A 19,019-nucleotide genomic window follows, 5' to 3' on the forward strand; every position below is an offset into this window, starting at 1 on the left:
ACTTGGTTGGGTCTGAGCGGCTGTGGGACAGGCTGTGGGACTGGTGGGTGAGAGAGATTTGTCCTGATTGTGTGCCATGCAGGAAAACTCCAGCTACAAGATCAATGAAAAGTTGTCAAAGTATAATTCATAAGAGATAATAATATTAAGAAAATAGACTTAAGTGCACTATGCAAGTGCGATTTTAGTCCAGCAGACACTTTGTTAACATGTTTATGGAAAGCTGCTGGTAAGTCAAGTGTGGCTTGGTAAGTGAGACGGCACAGGGACTGGATATTTAGTTTCCACTTAATTACAGAGGAAACATTAATCACCATCAAAATAAGCATTTAAGCTTCTTAAAAATGCAGAGGAAGAAACTCTTTCTCAATGGTCCATGACTATTACCTTAAATATGGATGCTTATGTTCCTGTAGGCAGGCAGGTCCTTACTCTTAATAAAATGTAAGCAGTATAATTAAAAGAGCAAAATGGAATTAACATAGAAGTTGTTCCTTGTGCATTTATAGATACAAATATATAGAAGAGAATAGCCATTCTCTGTTTAGAATTTTCATGGAGATATTGAAACTTTGTCATTACTCAGACTAAATAAAGTTTTTTTCCCACTTTTGAAAAATGACAGACTGAACCTGAGCATAAATTATGATAAAAATTTCAAATCGCTAGAATTTCAGTGAAAATGGTTTCATAGAATAGTGAGTCTATTAGTAATGTCCTCATGAGTTCCAATTAGTGCAGAGGTATTAATAAGCTAATAGAGGGGATGAAGGAAAGGACTAAAGGATCATCCTTATATTCACATATGTCTTGATTCTAGAGGGCCTGTGAGAACCTATGGTTTCCCAAACTTTTTTTTTTTTTAAAAAGCCTTTAAAAAGTATATTGTTTACTTGCTTATGTGTATGTGTACTTATTTATATGTATGCATATTCCAGAAGATTGGAATAATGGATGACCATCTTGCCCAGCTCCAGGGGAGGTGGTGTAAATGCAGACCAAAGCTGACCACAGAGCCAAATGTCTTGCAATTCCATAATTAACAAAGCCCAGGAAGTAGTGTGGATGCCAGTTCTCAGCCAACTTCAGGTCCTTCTTGCTCAGGTCCTGTATTCATTCCTGAGGAGGCATTTCAGTGTTTTGCCATCTGTTTAGTGTAACACCACATGAGTCATGTCCTTCCTTTAGGTCTTCCTGAATGACTGAGGGCTTTCTATCCCTTCTCTATGAGAATCACTAACTGAATCTCACCACTGGGAGGCTAAAGTTGCTTGTTTGAAAACAGATATTGGTATCATGTAGAACTTAGGAAATGAATGAGTAAGATATACACAACTGACCTATGTTTAAGAGGTCCATGTGTTGCTTTAGATTATATTGAATCATGGGAAGAATAATGATGCTTGGGTCAGGAAGAGTTGCTTGTATTTTCATGCCCCACCTTATGACTTGTGAGTATGGGCAAGCTTCATGTCTGATATGCCCTTGCATAATGCATTCATTGTTGTAAAAAGACACTGATGAGGGTACTTAGTGACTAGTGGACATTGGGCATTAAATGCTAAGTAGTTACTTGCAGTTTCTGTGATGAGAAACTGTTGTCTTGCTTCTGCATGATTTCCCCTGATGACATCACCATAGAGTATACTTGCAGGATGCTTACAGCTCACACATGCTCTAACACTTGGGAACTTACTTCTATGTATATGTATTCTTTGCTTAATTCACAGGTATGGATGAAGGTATGTCTTAGAAAAGTAGTATTTGAGTTCCTTTCCCAGTTTCCTGCAGTATGTCAGATGGTATAGCATCACAGCAGCCCTATCTCCTGGTTATTGAATTTAAAAAGGAATTGAGTCTTATTTTATTGGCTGGTGTTTTGGGTGTCAAATCAGTCTTCAAAAGTCTTCTGAGTATAACATCACTAAAGCCCTTGGTATTATTAACTTTTAATCTCTTTTGACCTTAACCTTTAACTCCAGGGTCTAATAGTAATTTCCAAGCTTATTAAACTATTAAATCCTTTCCTAGAAAGTAAACATCATTGGCTTGTTGCCATAGCAACTGTAGCTTTACTGTCTTTTCTTCTGCAAACCCACTGTCTTGGTCAAAGTTCCTTTAGAAAATTCTTACTGATGCTTCTGATTTGTTAATTATAATTTCACGCTGCTGCCTAACATCTCAACTGCTTTTACTTTGTTAGGATTTCACAGTGGATGAAGTTGGCATTATTCTGTACACAATAACTGCAGCCATGCTTTTGCAGGGAAGTATGGAACAGCTTTAAGTCAGGAGATAAAACCAGGAGTGTTGGCTAGTCAGCAGGCACAGGGCAGGTTTCTACCAGCGGAGCTGCTGTGACAGTAATCATAGCAAGGTGGCCTTTGAGCCCCAACCTGTGGGATTCTGCAGGAGTTTGGTTATTTTTGTTAATTCCTGCTTCCCAGGATTTGGGATGATGTGAGGAATAGTGAAGTCTGATTTCAAAGCTTAGAAAAACGGTAATAGCATCCTGGTGCAGAGGCCAGAAGAACAGCTGCATGCAGGCCTTCTTCAATCCACTATCTGGACATGGGTGTGTGCGTGTGCGTGTGCGTGTGCGTGTGCGTGTGCGTGTGCGTGTGTGTGTGTGTGTGTGTGTGTGTGATAAGTAACTTTCCCTATTCTCTCTACCTTTGCCCACCTAAGACAGAGATACTTTCTTTGTTTTTGCTGCAGTCAAGAAGCAATTGGAATAATTTGACTCTTTGGGGAGGTATCCTTATCCTGGAATCAGGTCACAAGGTATATGTGGGGGGTGGGGTGGGGAGGAAGGGAGAGAGGGAGAGAGATTGTCTACAAGGGACCTATAATTTATTTTATAATTGGAAGCAGGAATAGGACACTATCCCTTTTCTTACCATTTATAACAAAAATCTGTGATTACTTTCTCTGAAAACACTGTGATAATATAAGAGACTCAAAGGCTGGGGATTTACGTTCCACACTGTGCAAATATATTATTTTGGGAAAATCACTTAGAAATGTGTATCTTAGGTTTGGAATTATAAAATGGGGCTAGTTATAACTGTTGAGTTCTTTGTAGGGGCAGTTTGGCATGAAGCTGTTAAACATAGGTGTCTCCTGAAATCAGGATAAGAATTAAATATAGCTCATCTGAAAATTCAGATGTGTATGCCTTCCTTATGCTAATAAGGAGATGTACTGTACTTGACTAGAAAATAAAGCTGATTTGCCAAGAGAACGGCTAGTGGTTCTAAGTTCCATTAGAAAGCGTGACATTCTGGCCACTAACAGCCGTTCTATGGAGAGGAGTGCTGTAAATAACCATCTTCATGAGTTCAGAACCAAGCGGTGTCTTCTGGGCTTGCATTTATAATTTACTGGAATTTTGGAAGGAGGACCAGACCCTTAGAGAGTCCTCAAACTGGAGATACTATAGGGCATTCACTCAAATGTGTGTGTTTAATCGCCTTATTTCTTGTTGTATCTAAATAAATTAACCACAAAATAATAAAAAATATTATTGAGCATCTACTATGGGTCAGGCACTTAAAGTTTTGGACAAGGTAACCTCTCTGTTTTGTATTAATTCACTCGCTAAATGCCATGTTTTCATTAGCAAATGTGCTTATTCTTCTTCCTTGCCTTGATTTTACTGATAAAATATCACCCCACTTCTTACTATAGAGTGGGTTCTACATGTGCGTATTTGGTATATTTTATGTTATGAGTTTTCGGCTTTTAAAGCTTAGTCCAGTCCCACAAAATATGTTGAAAATTAATTTCTTTTATTTTTTGAGGTTATAATTGCATCATTTCCTCCAATCCTTTTTCTCCCTCCAGACCCTTCCATAGACCCTTCTTTATTCCCTTTCAAATTCATGGCCTCTTCTTTCCTTAAGTGTTGTTATATACTTATATGTACATATATCTTCTTAAATACATAAATTTAACATGAATATATAAGTGTAAACACACAACCTCCTCAGTCTGCATTGTTACTTGATTGTATGTGTTTCGGGCTGACCTGATTTAATAGTAGTACACTCTTCCCAGTGAGAGAACATTTCCCCTCCCCTCAGCATGCCTTAGCTGCCTATAGATCTTTGTGTAGGGTTCTACATTAGTATGTCTATTGTCACTGTCCTTGTTCAGCTCCTGTTTAAGCAGCCACAAAACATATCTTGATGCAAACTTAATGTACGTCCCTTTCTAGGCTTCCTTTACTGAGCTGAGTCTGGAAGAAGGGAGAGGTAATGGCACACATCTAATCCAACTCTCATTGGTTTTCAGTCTTAGTTTGACAATTAAAGATTAGCACTGCCCGAGCTTTGTTGCCCTTGATGGGGCAAAGAATCAGATTGGCTCAGTCACTGGGACAGGTATGGTCTTCTGATGCATAGTTACTGGCACAAAGATCCTGATCCCAGCCAGCAGTGATTGATTCTGCAGGTTCTTTCTGTACAAGTTTCTGGGATAAAGTACCATTCCTATGCCCTGCCAGCTACCTTTATCAGAGGTGGGGTGGAGTTGTTGACAGCTCTCTGTTGCCTCTCTGCAATTCTTTTCCTTTGCTTGCGTCAGCTAGCAGGCAGATTACATGCATTGCCCCTACAGCAGCCAACAGGACAAGAAGATGACAGTTTCACTGAGAAGGGCCACTGATGGTGTAGCTATACCTTTAGAGAAATTGGGGAAGCTCAGAGTCGTTATTCACAAGCCATCGACCAGGAGGCTTGTGAAGAGCTGTGGAATCCTCCTCTTGTTTCCCAGCCTTATGGTAAACAGGCTAAATGCAGAGGGCTCCAGTATTGGGTGTTTGCACTCTGAAGTTTGTTACCTTTAGAAAGCCTTGTAGAGAGGACTGGGTTGTCTCCCCAGTGAATAGGTGCTCATGAGAACGGACCAAGTTTGAATTCTCAACAGCTGAATGCCTGTGTTTATCTGACCCCAGATATCGGGGCCAGAGACAGGCAGATCCTGAGAGATTTAACTGGCTCATCAGCCTAGTTGAAATGATGAGATTCTAGTTCAGTTAGTGACCTTGTCTCGAGGGAATAAGACAGAGGAAATGTGAACCTGGTGTCTTTCTCTGGCCTCTGCCCTCCCACCTATATACTCATGTGCATGCCCCTTCCCCACTCACAAGGAAAGCCCCGAGTTGGCTATCTTTGAGTATATAGAGCATCCTATTTCTAATTTTCATACTTAGGTGCAATCGAAGCACAAAATAGCATGCATGAAGCCTCCAAGCTTTCATCCCCAGCACCCCATATATTGGGCATGGAAGAACATCCCTGCAGCTCCAGCACTGGGGAAGTAGAGTCAGAAGACTATGCAACAGATTTACATAATTAGAGACTACATCTGCCTGCTCAGGACTCATGGCTTCTTTCTATTTTAGTCTTTCTTTAGCAGTGACACCTTTCACATAGTTGTCTTAACATCCTCTTTCTTCCTTAACTAGAACATCATAAACTCCACAGGCCGGGGAGTTTGCAGTGTCCACCATTGGGCCCTGAACTTAGAACAGTACTAGTATAGAAAAACTTGTGTTTATGAATGAAGAGGACTGAGTAAAGTTCTTAATAATCCACATATCCAAGTGTCCACAAACATTCACATTTCTATGTCAGATCAGAGAGGCACATTGCAGCATTTTATTTGTTACCACAGTCTGCTAGGTTACTTTAACACAATACTTTGGCATCAGGAAAATAATTAAATGTGGTGAATTACCACTGGTTTTCCATGAGCACAATCAAAGCCTTCTCCCAGAGTCTCGTGGAGGCAGAGACAAAGATGGAATAGATTGGTTTTCCTATTTCATGCACACTTGGTAAAGGGAGAAAGGATGAAATTTTGTATTAAAATAGGGCTGTCTCCTTTGTGTTTCCAGAGACTCTATACAGGACCAGAATGCAGGACTGGAAGTAGTCACTCTGGAATCTGAGCTATGAGATGTGAAGAAAACTCATAGTCAGTGGGGTCACTGGCTATTCCAGCCACAATAGGGCATAAGATTCCCAAATGGCCCAGGATGTAACTATATAAGTGACAAGAGGGAACTGCCTCAAAAAATTCTTTAGTGTTCAAAGAAGAAAACATCTATGACATTTTGGTGGGATAAATAACAGCAGAGGGAGGGAGGGGAGAAGGAGGAGGGAGGGAGAGGGAAAGGGAGAGAGGGAGAGAGGGAGAGAGACAGACAGACATTCTAAGCATCATATAAGGTTCTGGTCTACATCTCCTCATAGTAATTCCCCATATTCATCAGTTTCAGACCATCTTCCCTCTTCATGCTAGCGGAAGTACTTACCATATGTATTTTGTATGTACTTCCCCATAGGTGCCTTCACCAAGACACTACTATTACATTGTGGTTAAGAGAGGACTGCTAGACTTGAAGTAGTTGTGTGCTAGGTCATTTAAGAATTTTCCTTCATGCCCATGACTAACCCCATGTTTCTTGATAAAATAGGAATACTGTTATTATCATATCTCACATGATTTTAGTGAACTGTAAGTGAGTTAATACATGAAGGGAATCGAAATTGCTTTTGGCGCACAGGAAGCATTAAAGGTCAGTGATAACTCTTGTCACTGGCTTCCTTCTAGGCTGCTAATGACGGATGGCAGGCCTACGCAAATGGGCAGGATGTGTGGGGGAACAAAATTGCCTTACACAGGGTGACAATGGGGACCAGCCATTCTGATGACTGACAAATCCCATGGGAAGTGCTCATTCAAATTTGAGTGGAACCAGAAAGGCAGGAAGACCTGGAATGGACTTCTGAAACTCCATTCAGGCCAGCTCTATGGCGTCTGAAAAGGTCTCCCCACCTCAGTTCTGTATTTAAATGACAGATGGAGAGTGCAGCCTGCTCAGTGACTTCATCATTTTAAAGTACAGTAGAGACAGCGCTGGTCATGCTCAGTGAAACTGATCAGGGAGAATTCTTGCTTTTAGTAATTTGGAGAGTCAGGTTCTCTCCTGGATGTTAATGGTGAAATGCTGGCAACTCTCACACATGTCTTAACTGGACAATGGTGTCATTTCTGCCCTTGAGAATGGTTTCTAAGCACTGATATGCTTCTTTACTTCTGAATCCACAATATGCCCAACAAAATCCAGTCCTAGCACTCAGCAATTGAAACTTGACTGCTGGGGTTATGTAGTTGTCTTGTTTATTGATTGCTTATATATTGAAAATTTTTAAAGAGCAGCAGATTCACAGTCAAGAAGTGATGGCTTGTTGATGTTAATTTCCTTGCATTGCAATTTCTCATGACCCAGATACAATGAGGAAGATTTAACTTGATAGACACTGGGCCAGTATGCCGTTAATAGAATAATGCACTTTCCATTATCTTGCAGGTGTTGTGGGATATTTCTGAAAATCACATATCAGAATAGTATTACACACACACGAGAGCATACCCAATTTACCTAAATAACCCCTATTTCTCCAATTCCACCACCTTTTGCTTGTTTTCTTCATTTGAGTTTGGTCTGTTTATAGCTTTCATTTAATCACAGATTCAAATTGCTCAGTTTTTACCCATGCTTGAAAGGCTGTATCGACAATCTTGTCAGTCAGGCTCTGTCTCCTGTGATATCTCTGAGCTTTCACGGCCCTTGTCCTTAGCTTAGCTTATCTTCTTACTCTTGTCACAGAAGGTCATCCAGGGTCTGGCCTACAGCTGTCAAGAGCTTATTGTCTCCTGAAGGAGAAGAGAGTTTTCTTTACTTATTTTATGTTTGATTAATTACAGGATTAAGCTCAACAGGAAACAAATCTAATACGATGAATGGGTATTTAAATCCTCTTTCAGACATAATTTATAATGTGACTTAAACACTTCAAAAACATTTTATTTCTCTGACTAGCAGTGTGATGAAGTACACTGGACAGGGATGTTGAATTTAAGCAGTGATGAGTTTTAATTATTTTAATCATGCGTATTTATAGACTACAGTGTAATGATTAGGCAGACAAAAGGTGTTATGGTCAAGTTAGAGTATACATTTCCATATCCTTACATGCTTTTCAAAATGCCCTTGAGTTGTAATAGTTGTGCACATTTATAAAGTACAATGTGTTATTTCCTACATACACTGATAATGTCAAGGTTGCTAATATCCACTATCACCAATTTGTGTTTGGAATCTCTGAGATCTTTTCTTTTAGTGACCCATAAAGCATTCCTAGTTCTCTGTAAATGATAGGCCACACACTGTTGTGCAGTGCACTAGAATTTATTACTTCTGTTTCTGATACCCATTATCCAATCTATTTTATTCCTCTTCATTCCTTCCCAGGCTCTAGTAATTGTGTTTCTACATTCAGATTTTTGGTATCTACATATGAGAGAGACTATATGTGACTTGTTTTTTTGTGTCTTAATTATTTCACTTGGCATAACATCCTTCAGTTTCAACCATTTTACTGCAAATGACAGGATATCATTCTTTCTTATGACTGAATAATCTTGTATATACATGTTACATTTTTATTTTTATATATAGATGTTTTCTTACTAATGCACAGCCATTGTTCACTGCTTAGTGAGTCACTATATAAGACTTTACAACACATGAATAATTTAATAATGAAATTTAAAAGTTTGCCTTTATTATTTTTAAAATAATAAATTTATAAACATTTTGCCCATAATAATGGGTTTCATCATGACATTTCACACCTGTGTACAATGTTCTGTCATATTCACCTTCTTCATGGTCCCTTGTTCCACTGTCCATTCCAGTGTCCCTCACTACCCCTAACAGGCCCCTTTAAGTCTATATATCTTCTTTAAAATCTAGATTTCACATATGAGAGCATGCATAGTATTTGTCATTCTGAATCTGTTTTATTTTGCTTAATATGATGACCTTAAATTCCACCCATTTTCCTAGAAATGACATGATTACATGTTTTTGAGATAAGGTCTCACCAGGTACAAGATTTTAATTTTTTTAGTGTGTATTTGTGTAGGGAAGGAAGAGAGAGGGAAGAGCTGAAACACATAGACACAGAGACACACACACACACTTAAACACACAGATTGTACATGTAGAGGTTAGGACATCATGTAGGAATCCATTATTTTTAATTTGGGTTCCACCTGAGGATTGAATGTTGTCAGGTAAAGCAGAAAGCATCCTTATCATCTGAGACATCTTATCTCTCTATTTCATTTTTTCCTTTAGCTGAATAATAATCTATGCTGTCCATATAACATTTCAATCCTTCATTGAAGGACCACTAATATAATTTGTAACTTGTCTGTTATGAGTAGTGCAATGGTGAGCATGGCTGTGCAGATATCCCTGACTTTGATCCCTTTAGGTCTATGCAATTCTAAAGCAGGATCATGTAGTAGTCCTATTTTCAGCTTCTTGATGGTATAGACATCACAGATACCACTATACTTGTAGCTATAGTGACCAGACTAATTTATATTCCTGTTAACAGTGTATAAGTACTCTCTCCAACATTCTTGCTAGTATATGTTTTCTGATAAGGAGCTAATCTGACTGGGATGAGATGTAAAGCTGGCCATATCTACTATCAAGAAGCAGAGCGTGTGAGCAAGAAGTGGAGCTGGCCTATAAAACTTCAAGGCCCATTCCAGTGATCACATAAATGTCCCACAGCCTTACAATCAATACTACCAACTAGAGACCAAGTATTCTAGCACATGGATCCATGTAGAACATTTCACATACAAATCCTAACATTCTGCCACTGTCCTCTAAGGCTCATGACTATCTCATAATGCAAAATGCATTTGTTCTCACTTTCAAAGTCCCTACAGACTTTCACAATTCCAATACATCAAAAGTCCTCAATCTCTTTTGAGGCTCAAAGTAGTATCAAAATTATGAATGTCTAATAAAAAAGAAAAACAAATTCTGTTTCCAATATACAATGATAGAATGAAATCCCATTCTGAAACAGAGGAATAGGGGCAGAGAAGGGGCATAGGAGACCAAAGTAAGACTGAAACCGAGCTTGGAAAATACTAAATCCTGCACTTCCATGGCTGATATACAAGGTTTATGGTAGTCATCAGGGCTCCAGAAAGCTGGGGTAGCTCTGTCTTTTCAGCTCTTATCATCTGAAGCACATACACCTTTCTTTGATCCCTTAAACTCTAGGCATACAAATTTTACTCAGCAGATATCCTATGGTTCTGGTATCTTCATCTTCTTTGGTTCCCCATAGCAACCTAGGCTTCACTTTCACATCTTCATGCAGGGCTTTCTAGGACTTCCTTGCAGGGATTCCAACTCTGTCACATATTGCCTGGCTCTAACAGCTGTAGCTCTAGTGCAGGACTCCATAACCCTCGCAAATTTGAGTCTTTCATGGTTGGAAAACAAGTTCTTCGGCCAGCTCAGGATGGAGCCTGATCACCATGGACCACAATTACAGCAGCTTCTGTGTGCTGACACTGGGGAAAACACTTTCCTCAACAGTTGCTTCAAGCCAGGATCTCCCTCAACAGCATTTGTAGTTTAGGCTGTCTCTTTTCATATGACTTTGCATTTTTACAAGTTTGAGCTTTTTATGGGCGGGTCTTAGTCTCAAGGCACCTTTGCTATTGCCCATTGGTGAACAGAAGGCTTTCCTTTTAGAGCCTCACCAGGCGGTGGTGGCGCACGCCTTTAATCCCAGCACTTGGGAGGCAGAGCCAAGCGGATCTCTGTGAGTTCGAGGCCAGCCTGGTCTACCAAGTGAGTTCCAGGAAAGGCGCAAAGCTACACAGAGAAACCCTGTCTCAAAAAACCAAAATAAACTAAAATAAAAAAAAATAAAAATAATATATATATATATATATATATATATATATATATATATATATTAGAGCCTCTTTTACAGTATACCTTAAGCATGCCTTTATGAGTTCCTTTTGAATGAACTGTACAATTTTATGTATTTCTATACCTCTTGCTCTTCTCACTACAGAACTGGATTGCAGTGGTGAATAATAGCTAGTAATAACAGCTCAAGTGCTCTCCTACCTGGGATTTCCTCTGCCAACCATCCTCATCCATTATCTCTAAAGTTAGCCTCACAGGAGTTCTCAGGGCATGGGAAGAATGTGACTAGCCTCTCTTGCAGAATGCAGCTTGAATGGCCTTTAGTTCACTTCTTGATACTATCTTTGTTCCCCTCAGAGGCTTCATGAGCCAGGCTTCATGAGCCAGGCTTCCATTGTCACCAATTCTCTCAACCTTTCCGTCTTCCAAACTCCCACCAGAATTGCTTGGTGAGCTCACAACACTCTCAGACTTTTCTAGCCCAAAGTCCAAAATCTTCACCTTCTTCCTACATCTGGCTCTAAAGGCCTAAGAACCATGTTGTTGGGTTAATGACACCAACAGTCCCACTTCTTAAGGCTAGTTTCTATATTAGTTACTTTTCTCATTCTTTGACAAAACCCCTGACAGGAAGTATATTAAGGTAGGAAGGGTTTATTTTCTTATAGTTGGAGGTGATACATTCCATCATGATAGGGATGGCATGGTGACAGGGAGATGAGACACCTGACCACATTGCATCTACTACCAGGGGGCAGAGAGTGAAGAAGTCAGACCAAGCTATAAAAACTCAAGGTCTTCCCCCAGTGACCCACTTCCTTCAGCAACCCTTCACCTCCTAAAGCAGTGGATGTCAACCTTCCTAATGCTGCAAAACTTTACTACAGTTCCTTATGTTGTGGTAACCCCAACCATAAAATTATTTTCATTGCTACTTCATAACTGTAATTTTGCTACTGTTATGAATCATAATGTAAATATCTGTGTGTTCTGATGGTCTTTAGGCGACCCCTGTGAAAGAGTCATTCAGCCCCCAAAGGGGTCTTGACCGAGAGTCTGAGGACCACTGTAAGGTTCAGCAGCCCTCCCCAAACAGCAATGCCAGCTGGTCCAACTATCCAAACACAGACTATGAGGTACATTTTACATTCAACCACAACAATTCTTTTGTCAGATATGTAGCAGGTACATATTCTCGTCCATTCTGTAGGATGTCTCTTCACCTTGGAAATTTTTTTTTGGGGGGTGTTGTAGTTTGAGTGAGAATGGTCCCCATAGGTTCATATGCTTGAATGCTTGGCCCCCAAGTTGGTGGGACTTGTTTTGAAATGATTAGGGGATGTGCCCTTGTTCAGAGAGGTGTGTCACTGGGGTTGGACTTTGAGGTTTCCAAAGCTCAGGTCATTCCTAGTGAGTAGCTTCCCAGCCTTGTGGTGGTCATCTCAACCTGAGAGCTCTCAGTCACTGCTCCAGCGCCATACCTGTGGTGTGCTGACATGCTCTCACCATGACGGCCATGGACCTACCTTCTGAAACTGGAAGCCAGCCCCAACTAAATGGAGATTCAGAGTGTCAAAACACACATTGAAGTCTTTGATCCATTATGAATGAATTTTATTTCTTTTCGGTATAGAGTGAGAGTTATGGATCAATTTTCATTCTTCATCTCCATTTGGAAATCCAGTTTTCCCAGCACTGCGTTTTGAGGAGTTTGTATTCTTTTCAAGGTGTTTTTGACACCTGTGTATAGAATTACATAGCTTTATAATGGTAGCTGGGTAGGTTTATTTCTGTATTCTCTCTTTCACTCCATTGGTCTTTTTTTTTTTTTTTTCTGATTTTGGCCAATACCATGCTTTTTTTTTTTTTTTTAAATAATACTTCCATACTGTAATTTGATATCAGGTATTCTGCTACCTCTAAGACCTTTTTCTGTTTAATATCTTTGGTTATTTGAAGTTTTTTGTGCTTGTATATGAAATTTAGGATTGTTTTCTCTAGTTCTATGAATGCCACTGGAGTTTTGATTAGATTGTCTTGAATTTCTAATTGATTTTTGATAAAACAGCCATTTTCAGAATATTAATTCCACTGATGCATGAGAATGGAAGGTCTTTCCATTTTCTAGTGTCTTGTTCATTATTTTTCCAGCAGTGTTTTAATATTTTTATTATTTCACTACCTTAGGTTGATTTCTATGTAGCTTTCTTTTCAGTAAAGCTATTGTGAATAGAGTTGTTTCCCTGATTTCCTTCTCAATGTGTTCATTATTATATATTATTATATAGTAGAGTTTTGTAAACTGATTTTGTATCTTACTACATTACTGATGATATGTTTATATTTTAAGAGTTTTCTGTTGAAGTCCTTAGGCTCTCATGCACAGGACCTGGTCATCTTCAAATTGGGATACTTTAGTACATGTATGCTTTTCTTTATTTTATTTTATTTCTCTAGCTAAGATTTCAAGAGCTATGTTGGATTAGAGAAAGTGGACACCCATATCTCCTTCCTGGTTGCAGTTGGGACTTTGAGTCTTTCTCTACCTAGTAAAGTACTAACATAGATTTGCCACATATATCTCTTATTATTATTTTTCTGTTCCTTCTTTTTTCAGGGCATTTATCATAAAAAAGATGGTAGGCTTGTCATGTTGTCTTTTCTGTGCCTATTGACATGATTACCCAACTTCTGCCCATGAGTATATTAATGTGATTTATTGTATTTATTGCTTTGCATATTTTGAGCCATACTTCATTCATCCTTGGAATAAACTTATTTGGCTATGATGAATTATCCTTTTGATTTGTAGTTTAACTCATTTTGCAGATACTTTATAGAAAATTTGATATTTATGTTCATCAGGGAGATTGGCCCAAGATTTTCTTTTTTGTAGGATCTTGATCCATTTTTGGTGTCAGTATAATATTGGTTTTGTAAAGTGACTTTAGTAACAATCTTTTCCCTTTCTGATTTCCAGAACTAACACCCATGTTAGTTCTTCATTATAGGTCTGGCAATGAGTCCATCTGGGTTTGAAATCCTAGTTTTTTTTTTTTAAAGGTGGGAGGGTGTTTATTCCTGCTTCAACCTCATTGCTTGTTATGTATTTATTTATATGCTTTTGCTTAATTTTGGTATATTGTGTGTGTCTAGAAACCTATCCATTTCTTTTAGTCTTTCAAATCTATCAAAATGTATGGTTTAAAAGCATGTACTAAAAATTCTCTGAATTACATTGGTATCTATCATTTTTGTCTTCCTATTTATTGATAGTAATTATCATGATTTATGTGGGGGCATTTTCTCAGTTTCTTTTGGCTAAACTAAGATTTACATCATGTGGAACACTATAAGGATTGGCCTGAGAGCTGTCCCCCTCTAGCTGAAGGCATTTCTCAGGCCAGTACTCAGAGAAGAAGGTCCTGACAGACACCTGGATTCCCAGCATAGGCCACGCAGGAGAAAGCCCTTTGCTTCCAGTTCTGCACAGCTCTCGGCTCAACAGGGTTCTGTTTTGAAAGGTTTCTTGCTGTTATTATAGTTGAATTCTGAGAAAAGAGAATTTTCTCAGCCCTGATATGATATGATGACCCTAAGATTCTGGTCTGGTTGGACTGAAGGTCTGCTTGGTGGTGTCCACTGTTTATGCCTTTGGGATTTCTGTTTCTGTTTCCCACCCTTGACCTCTTCCTCTCCATTTGCCAGAGCATGCAGATACCACTGGGCTTCCCTTTTATGAATTCATTCTCTCTTGCTCTTCCTGCCCCTGTAAATGATCTAAATCTGAGATCAGGATGTTGGCCTATCCGCTGTATTGTACTCACTCCACCCTCCTCAACTGGGCAGAGCCCTTTGGGTGGACCCTCTCCTGTTTTGCTTCCTAAAGTTTCCTTCCATATTTTGCTACTGAGAGCAGTATTTTACTGCTATCACCTGCATCATAGGACACCTGACCCCCCAATTGTCTCTGGTTCATTACCAAGAGACTCTAGCAGCCATTCTCGGTAAGTCTTTTCAAGTTTCAGGATGCATAGTCCCGGCAGCCTCACCATTCTTTCCAGAAGGAATGGAATCCTAGCTCTCCAGAATACAGTTTTCTTGAGAAAACTTGAAAGGCTCGGTCCAAATGGAAGGTTAATCCAACCTTCACCTGGTGTACTTATTTGTCTCACTTCCCTGGTCATGGCTAGCTCACTCCTGCCCTGCATGTCCTCTACCAGAACCTATGTTTAAGTTTATTATTGCCTGCCTGGCACAATCCTGATTTGAAGACTCGGCTCATGGAACTTCTTTCAGGAAGCAGTTTCTGGAGTTCCCATCATACTCCAGAGAAGGAAATTTCATAGTTTTGGCTTCTAAAATCATAGGACCTTGCATGTAATTGTGGACAATAGTTGACTGACCGTATCTGATCCTAATATATTTTTGTAATCCAAGGACTATGTGGTATTTTCACACACAGTTCCTCTTTAATAGTTTGTTGAGTGAAGATTGCATACTTAACTGTTGAGTCCTCATGAAAACATGAGTTCTTTTCTATAAATATGAGTGAGTCAGGGTTGGGGTGTTAACTATTACAGAGCTGTGTGCTGTAACTACTGATAGACTTGTCTTGGAAAGTATCAACCACTCTATCTCATTCCAGGGGCATGTTCCATGGAATCCGCCCTTCCTTGCTTTACACTGTGCTCTTGGCAACAGCAATACCACAGTCCTGCAGGCAGGTGTGGTTGGTAATGGATGGAACTGGATTGGAACTTTCTCAGAGATTTACTTTGGATTCTGATGATTCAAGCTCTTGATTCTGGCAAGCCTGTCCTTTGCTAGTTGTCAAATGGGCTGAGTCATTAGTCTGGCTTTGTCACTGGGAGCTTCCAAATGATTGATATGGCCCTGTGCCATTTCCCAATGGGATGATTAATTTGTCCACTCAGTGCCATTACCTGGTTTTGTGAAAAGTGAAGTAATCTCAATCAATTGTGCCATGCTTATATATCTGTGAAAGCAGCAAGCTGGGGATGTATTAGAACCAGCTGTTCATTCTCCAGTAGTCAGGACAAAATTCCTATTGGCAAACCCAAACATCTGCAGTCTTATTGGCCTAACAAAATAATCTCTTGTATTTGTGTGCTCTGTATAGTGATTTTGTATAGTTCTTTTTTTCCTTTTCACAGTCATCCCATGGAGTCTAAAGAATAAATATTACCTTCATTTTGCAGAAAAAATGTCTTGACCCTCAGATATTACTTGGAGATCTTACTTAGTTCTTCTGACCTGTAATTATTCTCCTGTCAGGCCCAAATATTGGACAAAAGGTCTTTCTAAATGTGGCATAGACCTACACACTCCTCTCTGATATCTACTGTGGAAGGTTATGGCTGTTTAGTCTTTTTTTTACAAATATGCTTTGAAACATACAGGAAGCCTTCAGGTGAATTTTGTCATGAAGCAAAGTAGGTAATAATGATTCATCCCATCCTAGAGTAGGAAGATGGTCTTCCCAGGTGGTACAATCAGTAACCAGTAGCCTAAACTGCAGGGGTGGGTGGAGAGGGGCAACTGAATCCCAGAACAGACTAGAGATCTGTGAGACAGAGGTGTTCTCTACTTTCCCACACAAATGGTTTCTTCCAAAAGCAAAGTGCTTATTGTCTCCAATATAATGTGGCTCTTGGATGCCTTCCCATCAGCAAAGTGGAAACTCATATCTGGTGGTGGTGTCCCGATGTGCTGAATCAATAGGAAATGGCTTTGGAAAAACACAACGCCAACAGCAAGTAATGGCTCTGAAAATTTCCAGTCAAATATATAGCATGAACTGCCAGGAGTTAATCACATGCTAGCCTTTTTCAAATGATAATACACAACTCCAAATTTTTACCCTCATAAATGATATGGTTGTCATTCTTCAGACCAAAACACTTTTTTGAGCTGAAATTTCTCCTTGTAAAGTTCTTTAGTTTTCTTACTTCGTATAGAAACAAGTCTCTTATCCCTTTGATAATGTTGGCTTCCATCTCCATCATCCCTACTTAAACACACTTCCTTTATTCCCTAGTCATGAATATGAGGCTAAATCTCAAAAATGAGTTGCTGTAGCATTTTAAATTCATATGGGCAGTCAGGATTTCAGCAAGAGTAGACAGGAAGGCTGAATGACTGAACAGACACCAGAGCATCAGAAATTTAGGGGCCATGAAGAGAAGGATAAGAATATAATGATGAGGAGGTATGAACCCTGGAACACTATTCTGAGGAACTTGATGGTGAGAGATGAAAAGGGTCCCCTATCATTAATACTGGTTTTCTTTTGTACTGCCACTCAGTTTCATGAGGTAATAGTTAGCTTTTGTCATTGGAAAAACACTTTAAATCTGAAAAATATAGACCTCTCTCAGCAATGTTCAGGATTGGCTGTTATATGTATACAAATTGATAGATTTAGATACTAGCTTTCCTCTTGATTAATGTTGTTTGTGTACTTCTGAGCCATTCTAGAAGAGAATTATAAGACATAGGCAGACATCTGATGGACTCCACTCTATCTCTGGATCTTGAAGATTGGACTGGCAGGAAATTCTGTGGAACAGACCAGGAACAAATGATGTCAAAGCACCATGTCAATTGAGATCAACCTGCATTTCCTCATGTTGAAGACAGGAAATATTTATTGAGCACTTATAATTGGTCAAGTACAAAGGTGTATCTATTGCATACATGTATTAAACATATTGTTTCATTTATTTCTTTTAGAAAATTGAGGAATTATGATCACTCTCAAGTTAAAGATGAAACCAGAGGTTTTAAGAGTCTAGCTAGGTTTGAACTTCCTGCTTTAAAGCTCCATCCTACGCTTGAAATATTTTTTGTTGCTGATACATTCCTTTGTTCTTAAAGATTCAGAGCTGAAAGTGTGTGAAATAAGTCTCCTAAGATGGTTCAATGTAAAGTTTAGGTAAGTGCTGTTTGGTGGTTTAAATGAGAATAGCCCTCATAGGTTCATATGTCTGAATACTTGGTTCCCAGTTGGTGGAACTGTTTGGAAAGGATTAGGAGACATGGCCTTGTTGGAGGAGGTATGTCACTGGGGGTCGGCTATGAGGTTTCAAAAGCCCATGTCATTCCCACTTTGCTCACTCTCTCTGCATTGTGCTTGTTATCTCAACATGTAAGCTCTCAGCTACTGCTCTAAAGGCCATGCCCACTACTACCATGAGCCCAGCCAGGATGGCCATGGACTTACTTTCTGAAACTATAAGCCCAATAAATTCTGTCTTCTTTAAGTTTCCTTGGCCTGGTGTCTTAGCGCAGCAATAGTAACTAAAAAAAAAATGATGAAACTGCCATGAAAAATATAGGCTTACCTTCATACTTTTAATTGACAGGGGGATTGGTTTATGAGGACACTAGACTCAAAAACAAATTAATACACTGACCATGGAGTTAGAGTCTGGGTGAGATATTAGGAGTTATGGCCTAGTGACAGGAAGTAAGTCAGTGGAAGCCATGCCTCTGAAGAATATATACCATACCTGGCCCTTTCCTGGCTGCTGTGAAGCATAAAAAGCTGCATAGCTTCTCTCTACCACAGGCTCCCTGTCATGGCCTTCTGCTCAGAAACAAGGGAGCCAAGTAAAGACAGACTGAAACCATAGAAACTGTGAGCTCAAATACACTTTTTCTCCTTTTAAGTTGTTTTCTTTCTCTGGGATTTTAACACAGAGATAAAAAGCTAACCAACATTTGGCCTTGTGTTACTCCCAAGCCAGGGCAGTAGAAATCTCTGTGTACAATACTTATATAAAAGAGAAGTCAATCATTGGATATATTTATAGTTTATATTCTATTCTTTGGACCAGTGGCATAAGTATCATAGTAGAAAAAATACAAATATTGGGAAGAATTGTGTTTTGTTGCTGCCATTGAGCTGGCCTGGCACTGTTGATATAATTACAGAAGATAAATTTACAGACTTGGTAATCTTGCAGGCCTTCTGGTGAACATAGCTTATTTTGCATGAAGTTCAGAGTGGATACTTTTTACTTAACAAAATAGAACAATAAGAAAACAAGTGCAATAGTATATTTAAACACATTCCCCCCAGAGTAATTTCAAACTGCAAGTCCCATTATACATTTTGAACAACTGGAATCAGTAATCTTATTCTTGTAAAGAATATTTC

The sequence above is a fragment of the Onychomys torridus genome, chromosome 6 (assembly GCF_903995425.1).
Source record: "Onychomys torridus chromosome 6, mOncTor1.1, whole genome shotgun sequence".
Lineage (NCBI taxonomy): Eukaryota > Metazoa > Chordata > Mammalia > Rodentia > Cricetidae > Onychomys > Onychomys torridus.